Raw genomic sequence first — 10,033 nt, forward strand, 5'->3', positions numbered from 1 at the left:
CGCATGCAGTCATCTTGGCTCGAAACACAAAGCAGCTCTGGCAGCTGCTTGCAGTTTCCAGAACAAGTTTTCTCGCACGTCGCAAAGCCACAGACAACTCCATGAAAATGTACAACGGCATCTTACGACACAAACTCTCCGTTAGTGGTGTGGCGACTGCGGTCATCCAGAACGTGGCAGGCTTTCGCGACCAATATTATTCATAATCAACGTTTTGGGGTTTAGATCGCGTTATTTATAAATGTGTCGTAACCCTCCACCACCCGACACGGCCAATCAGTAAAAAAGTGTCACGTTGACAAAAGACAAACAGTTCACTGCTTTAGCCCACCGGTGTGTTGAAGCGTGAAACCACAACATTTATAAAAAAAATTGGGTAGTGTTGAGACTATGGGTAGTGTTGAGTCTATGGGTAGTGTTGAGTCTATGTGTAGTATTGAGTCTATGGGTAGTGTTGAGTCTATGGGTAGTGTTGAGTATATGGGCAGTGTTGCGTCTATGGGTAGTGTTGAGTCTATGGGTAGTGTTGAGTCTATGGGTAGTGTTGAGTATATGGTCAGTGTTGCGTCTATGGGCAGTGTTGAGTCTATGGGTAGTGTTGAGTCTATGGGTAGTGTTGAGTCTATGGGTAGTGTTGAGTCTATGGGTAGTGTTGAGTCTGTGGGCAGTGTTGAGTCTATGGGTAGTGTTGAGTCTATGGGTAGTGTTGAGTCTATGGACAGTGTTGAGTCTATGGTGCAGTGTTGAGTCTATGGGTAGTGTTGAGTCTATGGGCAGTGTTGAGTCTATGGGTAGTGTTGAGTCTATGGGTAGTGTTGAGTCTATGGGTAGTGTTGAGTCTATGGGTAGTGTTGAGTCTATGTGTAGTATTGAGTTTATGGGTAGTGTTGAGTCTATGGGTAGTGTTGAGTATATGGGCAGTGTTGCGTCTATGGGTAGTGTTGAGTCTATGGGTAGTGTTGAGTCTATGGGTAGTGTTGAGTATATGGTCAGTGTTGAGTCTATGGTGCAGTGTTGAGTCTATGGGTAGTGTTGAGTCTATGGGCAGTGTTGAGTCTATGGGTAGTGTTGAGTATATGGTCAGTGTTGAGTCTATGGTGCAGTGCTGAGTCTATGGGTAGTGTTGAGTCTATGGGCAGTGTTGAGTCTATGGGTAGTGTTGAGTCTATGGGCAGTGTTGAGTCTATGGGTAGTGTTGAGTCTATGGGTAGTGTTGAGTCTATGGGTAGTGTTGCGTCTGTGGGTAGTGTTGAGTCTATGGGTAGTGTTGAGTCTATGGGCAGTGTTGAGTCTATGGACAGTGTTGAGTCTATGGGTAGTGTTGAGTCTATGGACAGTGTTGAGTCTCTGGGTAGTGTTGAGTCTATGGGTAGTGTTGAGTCTATGGGTAGTGTTGAGTCTATGGACAGTGTTAAAAAACTAATATTGTAAATGTTGTGGTTTCACGCTTCAACACACCGGTGGGGCTAAAGCAGTGAACTATTTGTCTTTTGTCAACGTGACACTTTTTTACTGATTGGCCGTGTCGGGTGGTGGAGGGTTACGACACATTTATAAATAACGCGATCTAAACCCAAAAACATTGCTTATGGACGAAGAAGGAGACGTCCGTCTGACGCGGTTGTCTGTGGCTTGAACACCTACATGTGAAATTGTAGTCGATGTTCTGCAGCTACATCGGCCGTTCGACAAGAAGAAGACTGCACTTCGACTCAACACTGGACCATGGACCCAACACTGCACCATAACCTCAACAATGCACCATGGACTCAAAACTGCACCATAGACGAACACTGCCCATAGACTCAACACTGCACCATAGACTCAAAACTGCACCATAGACCCAACAATGCCCATAGACTCAACACTACCGATAGACCCAACACTGCACCATAGACCCAACACTGGACCATTGATCCAACACTGCGCCATAGACTCACCACTGCCCATAGACTCAACACTGCCCATAGACTCAACATTGCCATAGACTCACATTGCCCATATAACCACACAGTACCTCGCAATCCACAAATAAGAATAAGGAGAAAAAAAATCACCGTACACCAACGCTGTGTGCAAAAATCCCAGTGGGATGCAAGTGTTGGCTCTGCAATCTACATCGGCAGGCTGTGCGACAAGGAAGAAGATGAAGTGAGCTCTTCACAAATTACGGACACGGTCCGCGGGAAGAGTTTCCCGATCTCATTGAAAATTCCGTCAAAGATATCGATGGGGGGTAGGGGGGGAGGGTTGACAAAATTCACGGCCGTTTCTTTAGAACACAAATAAGTATAACCAGTAAAAACAAAGTTTTCACTGTAAATCCTTTATATGCGTGGCGGCTAGAGTCCTCTCGTCCTCTGGCTTGAGATGGCTGCCACCTATGGGTCAGATGATTGTCTGCCACCATTAAGCAATTGGTAATTAAATATTTAATTTGTTTTCCCTAAACAGTGTAAAATTTTGGAATTTTTTTTTTCACGAACATTAATTGTCTCGCACAACGAGTCTGTGTGCAAAATGTCAGCTCGATTGGATCACGGGAAGTGGGTTCAAAAACGACCGAAAGATTTGCACGGTCGTAAGCAAGCAAGCAAGCACGCAAGCAAGCAAGCAAGCACGCAAGCAAGCAAGCGAACTTAATATAAAGGATTTAAAAAGAAGGGTTAGCGGTCGTGGCAAGCCAGGGGCCGTCGTGCAAGTGATCACACCTCTTGCAAGGCGCGTGCGTGCACGTGTGCGCGTGCACGCTGCTGCTACTGCTGCTGCTGCCACCGCTGCTGCTGCTGCTGCTACTGCTGCGTTTGTCCACGTGGCGCCCTGCGATTCCTGCGAGCTGGTTTTGACTTCCCCTCGTGCCAGACGGGCACATCGACAACTTCGCTGATGTCGTCAAGGATCGAGAACCCGTCGTCACGTGAACTCCGGTCATCATCATCTCGGCCTTCGAACAAATACGGCGGTCAGATGCGCTTTCGCGGCCGTCTGGAACGCGCTTCTTGCCGATGTTACGAAGCCGTTGGAGGCTTTGTGCTGTTCGCCTTGTGGCGTTGTCCTCTGGTCTAACACTGCTTGAGACTCGGCTCTAAAGAAAGCTGTACCCGGTGTGGACAAATCGGTTTAAAAGACAATGTCATATACAATTATCAGAGCGTGTTTTGTGTTTGCATGTTCACCACGAGCACGTGTGGTTAATGCGGATAAGATTCCTTGCAAAAAGTTTCTGTTTGGTGTTTTTCACATCTCGACACGACTGTTTAATTGCCAGAGAGGGTAAAACCTATTCTTATATTTTGACACTGGCAAAAAGAGGTTCCACATCGCCACTGAGTGCTACGGCACCAGATTGATACACTCGTTTCCTTAGAACTTCTCTTCGTGTGCGCTTTGTTGTCCTTCTGCTTGGAACGGTTTGGCTAGGCACGGTGCGAAAGAAGTTCTACATACGTGCGTACACCACACCCCGAGTGCTCGATGACCGTGCGTTAAAATCAAAGCTGGGGAGAGCAACAAGGGAACAAAAACACGTGGGCAGGTATTGCTACTGCTCACTCCACATCCTTCCTATGCGTTGCCGGTCTCGGCAGGAGCCCAGTTCAACTGGGAACGTTGGGTCCACCAAATTCCAACCGCGTGCCAACGTTTGCCCAACGTTGGCGTCTGCGTGCACACGCGCGTGTGTGTGTGTCAGTGCGTGCACGTGTGTGTGTGTCAGTGCGTGCACACGCGCGTGTGTGTGTGTCAGTGCGTGCACGTGTGTGTGTGTGTCAGTGCGTGCATGCGCGTGTGTGTGTGTGTGTCAGTGAAGGGGAGCGGTGGTGTAGCGGTTAGCGCGCCACGCTACGAAACCGACCACCCGGGTTCCATTCCCTATTCACGGTCAACACTGGCGACGATTATATGAACCGGTTCCGGGCCTCCCCTAGGTCGACTCGGCCTTAAAATGAGCACCCGCATGCCGTGTGGAAACATCGCAACTAGAGAGACAAAGGCGGCCAGGGTGAGCCTGGCCACCCCCCTTCATAGCAGAGGTCGCAACTGGGTACCCGATACCCGTACCCTACCCGATACCCGGCTACCCGTACCCGGCCAGGTACGGGTACGGGTAGCCGTTTGCGACCCTGGTGCAGCCGGGTACGGGTACGGGTAGACCGTGAGTCACTGGTGAGTCACTGTTTTTATTAATTTTAATTTAACTTTTTTTTACCTACGTGACTTTACCAAAAGAACTAAGAGTATGAATCCTTGCAGTCACGAAAGCTTCAAATCTAGGAGTAACTGTTTGTCACTCATTTCCCAACGTCTTGTCTCTTCTCACAATTCAAGTTCCTAGAATCAATCCACCCGCGCCTGCAACGTGGCTTCATCCCAGAGGTCGCAACTGGGTACCCGATACCCGTACCCTACCCGATACCCGGCTACCCGTACCCGGCCGGGTACGGGTATCCGTTTTCGACCCTGGTGCGGCCGGGTACGGGTACGGGTAGGCCGTGAGTCACTGGTGAGTAACCGTTTGTCACTCATTTCGGGTAGGATACGGGTACGGGTAGCGTACGGGTACCCATACCCGGCCGGGTACGGGCACGGGTACCCATTTGCGACCCTGGTGCGGCCGGGTACGGGTACGGGTAAGGAAACGAAAAACCCGTTTCCGACCTCTGCTTCATAGGCGCTGCGCTCTAACGACCAACAGTCTTGGTCCGGGCTTTGCGGATGAACAATTGTCGTTGTGTGTGTGTCTGCGTGCCGCGCGTGTGGGTGGCGCGCGTGCGCGTGCGTGCGCGTGCGTGCGTGCGCGTGCGTGCGTGCGCGTGCGCGTGTGCCCAGCGTTGTTTACCCTTCGTCCTTGCCGCGGATCCTGCTGTGCAGCAGCAGGCGGTCGATGTAGGAGGACTGCCCCTCGGCCGTCCCCGGCAAGGTGAAGAGCGCGCACAGCGCCAGCAAGACGCCCAGCATTGTCGCGGCCGCTCGACGCTCCATGTTCGCCCACGTGGGGAGATGCCAAACTTGGGATTACGCGGTTCACAGCAGAAGCAGCAGCAGCGACAGAAGCAGCAGCAGCAGCGGCGGTGATTTGCGAGAGTGTGGAGTTGGCGTTTGGAGTGTTCAGGTGGCGATGTAACAAGGCACGGCGGAGCTGTATCTGGGTTTAGTAGCAGATAAGGCGGTCTGGTTTGTGTTTGTTGGCTCGGCTTACGGGCGAAGTGAGTTCACGATCGTCGCGAGCCTCTTACTTTCTCCCAAGAGACTCAACCCACTTTCTGGAGTTTTCCCCCAAAAAAATCTGAAAAACCACATCTTTTAGCAACATGCCATTTAAGCGCAATCCTATCCCCCCCCCTCCCGCCGGGCCCTATCCGCTTGCTTTAGGGGAACATTTTTCGTTTTTGTGTGTCACATGTTTTCAAGATTAACGGTTTGTGTAATAATGTAACAGATACACGAACAGCTGTGCGGTGAATGGTTATTTGAGGTTATAGGAGGAGGCGATGGGGTGGAAGGGGGGCGATTTAAAAATTCACCCGTGCGATTACCCTGATGAAATGTGCACGGTCGCCAAATACTTGAAGCGACAGAGCTGATGAACGGAGCCTCCGATGAATTACCCAACCCAGCAAGAAGCTCGCGTCTGGCTCCCAGTTCCAAATGGCCCCACGTGACGGGGCCTAAGCACACGCGACCGAAGAGAGTGGGGTCTCGGCAACAGATGCAAATCTTCTTGGTTCTTTCGGTGAAGTCACGTAGAATGGAAATAATAAAATAATAAAAATAAAACAAAATAAAATACAATTCTCACGACGTTTCGGCCACAACGCAAGCAGCCGTGCTCAGAGTTGTCTGAAAAACAGCGTCACGAAAGCTTTAAATCGAAATGTAAACAAATCACTTTAAAATATGCAACTAAAACTAAGATTTTTTTTCATGTTACCAAGTGAAGCCCAACTGAAGGCATTCGCGTATTTTTCAGAAGCGACCTGGCCACAAAGAAAGTTCAAAGTTCAAAGTTGGGTGCAACCGCAACAAACAATAAACAAAAACATGAACAAGAAAACATCTTAAAGTGACTATGTGACTGAGTGCAAACAGAAAATCCAAGAAAAGACATTAAAATATTGCAGAAAAAGCACCGTACACAAAAATGTGCAAAAATCCCAGTGGGATGCAAGTCAAACAACAACAACAACCACAAGACAACTTAGATTAAGGCCATCAGTCTAACTCTGTACTACAACAAACAAACATGGCCAAACCAAAAAACGTATCGAAAATCACCAAAATGAAGCGATAAAAGCAATGAAACAGCGATCATAGGAACTGTGACCGAATTTTCACAATAAACGATGTACACAACATGTACTACCAAACTCTGCAGCCACAGCTGGCTGCATGAGTCACTCCACAACAGCAGGAGCATCGGAGTATCAACATTTTTCAATGCACTTTCAAACTTGCATTTTTGTCCGCTGTCATCATTATGACAGCAGGCAATAATAATAGTTATTATTGCTCGCGGATTTTGTTTGTTTCTGTGATTTCCCAGTTGTGTTGCCGCACTGGGGACTGGTGGAGATCGGCGGTCGATGTGTTTCAGTCTCCGCGTAGTTCCCGCTGGTTGCCTTCCACGCCACCCGAATGTGAAATTGTAGTTTGTGGTTGCTCTGCAAGTCTACGTCAGCCGGATGACAGGATGAACATTTACGGGAAGCGAGTGGGATGGATGGTTATCGTCAGTTTTTGTTTTGGGGGGGAAACGAGCAAAGTCGTATTAATGTTGGTTGTCATTATTGTTATGATGATTGTCGAGTTGTTGTAGCTGCCACTGCAATTTAGTGGCCTAATATACAATGTTTCGCTCCGGATGATCGCTGCAAAGTATGATCTGTGTTTTGATTTAGTGTGCTGATCTCAAAGGTGCATTGAAAAATGTTGATACTCCGACTGATGCTCCTGCTGCTGTTGTGGAGTGACTCATGCAGCCAGCTATGGCTGCAGAGTTTGGTAGTACATGTTGTTTACGACGCTTAATGTGAAAATTCGGTCACAGTTTCTATGATCACTGTTTCATTGCTGTTATGGCTTTATTTTGGTGATTTTCGAAAAAAATTTTGGTTTGGCCATGTTTGTTTGTTGTAGTACAGAGTTAGACTGATGGCCTTAATCTAAGTTGTCTTGTGGTTGTTGTTGTTGTTTGACTTGCATCCCACCGGGATTTGTGCACACAGCGTTGGTGTACGGTGCTTTTTATGCAATAATTTGCTGTCTTTTCTTGAATTTTCTGTTTGCACTTAGTCACATATTCACTACAAGATGTTTTCTTGTTCATGTTTTTGTTTTTTGTTTGTTGCGGTTGCACCCGATTCAAAAGCCGAATGGCTCACAGGGCTACACCAAATACATGAACTTCGACTTGTTTATTTTCTGGAACCCTTCAACCTGCAACTGAGTTTATTGTAGGTCACCCTCTCACCCCATGGCAATGCGGCTGACACGGCAGGGTTCACTTCCCGGTAGGTAAGCGAGCCGAACGGGGGGGGGGGGGGGGGAGACGGACGGCCGAGTTTTGGCAGTGGTCGTCCGAACTGGAACCAAATTGTCACGATGATTCTTCTAAAGGGTGTGCACAAGAACAGATGGAGGTCGGGATGATGGATGGCAGCGTTGGCTGGGAGCCGTGGGTGCGTAATTGTGGATTTTTAGCATGCGTGGGAGGATGGAACTTGTTGTTAGTGCAGATGGGTGGCCGCGGCCGTATCTCCGAAGTCCTTCTTAGTGGATGGCAAATGTAATGTACTTAGCTCAGGGCGACTGTGCAAAGTACGAGCAAAATTGTGATAATTATTATTTGGTTCTTTCGGTCAAGTCACGTATACAGATAAAAGGGTTTCAGCCATTATTTTATCTTCATACGTGACTTTACCGAAAGAACCAAAGAATAATTCCTGCAGTCACGAAAGCTCCAAAATTAAGATTGTGAGAATTAGAATCAGTGTTTATACTGCAGGAGGAATCCGATGAGCGCCGAAGCTCTTTTTTGCACAGATGTCCATTAGGAGCACGGGGTTCAGAAAGTTACAACAACAAACACAACGCAAAAACACGACAGGAGTGCAATGTATAGGAAAGGTAACCAAATCATCTTCTTGGTTCTTTCGGTAAAGTCACGTAGAAGGGAAGTAATACAATAATAAATATAAAACATAAAAAAATAATTCTCAAAGCTTTCGTGACTGCAGGGATTCATCTTCTTGGTTCTTTCGGTAAAGTCACGTAGAAGGGAAATAATAAAACTAAAACATAATAAAATAAAATTCTCAAGACGTTTCGGCCACAACGCAAGCAGCCGTCCTCAGGTGAAGAACAGAGTTGTCTGAAAAACAGTGTCACGGAAGCTTTAAATCAAAATGTAAACAAATAACTTTAAAATATGCAACTAAAACTAAGATTTTTTTTCTAATCTTACCAGGTGAAGCCCAACTGAAGGCATTCACGTATTTTTCAGAAGCGACCTGGCCACAAACAAAGTTCAAAGTTCATGTATTAGGTGTAGCCCTGTGAGCCATTCGGCTCTTGAATCGGGTGCAACCGCAACAAACAAAAAAACAAAAACATGAACAAGAAAACATCTTAAAGTGACTATGTGACTGAGTGCAAACAGAAAATCCAAGAAAAGACAGTAAAATATTGCAGAAAAAGCACCGTACACAAAAATGTGCCAAAAAATCCCAGTGGGATGCAAGTCAAGCAACAACAACAACCACAAGACAACTTAGATTAAGGCCATCAGTCTAACTCTGTACTACAACAAACAAACATGGCCAAACCAAATAACTTTTTGAAAATCACCAAAATAAAGCCATGAAAGCAATGAAACAGTGCAGGTCATAGGAACTGTGACCGAATTTTCACAATAAACATGAACAAGAAATCATCTTCAAGTGATCTTGCTGGTTATTTCGGTAAAGTCACGTAGAAGGGAAGTACTAAAATAATAAAAATAAAACATAATAAAATAAAATAATTCTCACGACGTTTCGGCTACAACGCAAGCAGCCGTCTTCAGGTGAAGAATGAGACACTGCCAAGCTAGGAGCTTTATTATGTTTTTTTTTTATTATATTACTTCCCTTCTACGTGACTTTACCGAAAGAACCAAGAAGATTAATCCCTGCAGTCACGAAAGCTTTAAATCGAAAAATCTTCAAGTGACTATGTGCAAACAGAAAATCCAAGAAAAGACAGCAAAATATTGCAGGTAAATCAACGACCGCGGCGCGACAAAGTTGCTCACCGCGCGTGGCAATTTTACCGCGGCCGAATAATCCGACGAGTCTCAACGCACGTGGATTCTACATGCGGAGGGGGAAACAAGCCGGAGGACCCGGAGAAGAGAGAGGACAGCATATCCAGCACGTTGACAGACCTCGGCGTCGTAGTTCGCCGCTTAGCGATACAGGTTTATCCCGGTGGATGACGCCGAAAATTCCATTCCGCGAGCCAGAAACAACGAAAGGGTTTCAACCACGTGGTTGGTTTTCGGTGCGCAAAAACGCTGACGAAAGTTCCTTTGCTCAACGATTAAAGTTCAGACCCTGAGCAATCCGGGTCACTTTCGATGTGTGTCTGCTGCTTCCGTCATGCCGATGCAAGGGTCTAGCCAGCTGGTGTTGACTCATTTTTAGAGGGGTGTGGGAGGTGGTGGTAGGGGGGGGGGGAGAGACTCTTTTGCCAGTAAAGACATCAGTCGGAGCGAATTTTTCCGCCACACCAATTTGAAATCTCTTCTCGGTCAGAGACGACGCCCACCGAACACGATTGCCAGATTGTGGCCCAGCAACTCTGTGTGATTTCTTGGCTCAGCTCGCTGACGAGTCGTTCACCCGAGGTCCCTAAAGCGTACGCACGCAACCGCCCGTTGCTATTCATTAATATTATCGTTGTATGACGTTCATTTGTTGAAATTTCAATGCAGACTGTGCCAGCCACGTGGCCTTCAAGCCAATTCCCACAAAGCACTGGAGCTGTGGGAAATGGC

At 47.2% G+C, this 10,033-nt stretch overlaps 1 pseudogene; it reads right to left on the minus strand.

Moving 5' to 3' along the window:
- LOC133357755 (transforming growth factor-beta-induced protein ig-h3-like) overlaps positions 1–5,264 on the minus strand; it is a 48,182-nt pseudogene extending 42,918 nt beyond the window's left edge.
- Positions 5,265–10,033: the final 4,769 nt, after the last annotated feature.

The sequence above is a fragment of the Lethenteron reissneri genome, chromosome 59 (genome assembly GCF_015708825.2).
Source record: "Lethenteron reissneri isolate LAM-NWPU_2019-01 chromosome 59, ASM1570882v1, whole genome shotgun sequence".
Lineage (NCBI taxonomy): Eukaryota > Metazoa > Chordata > Hyperoartia > Petromyzontiformes > Petromyzontidae > Lethenteron > Lethenteron reissneri.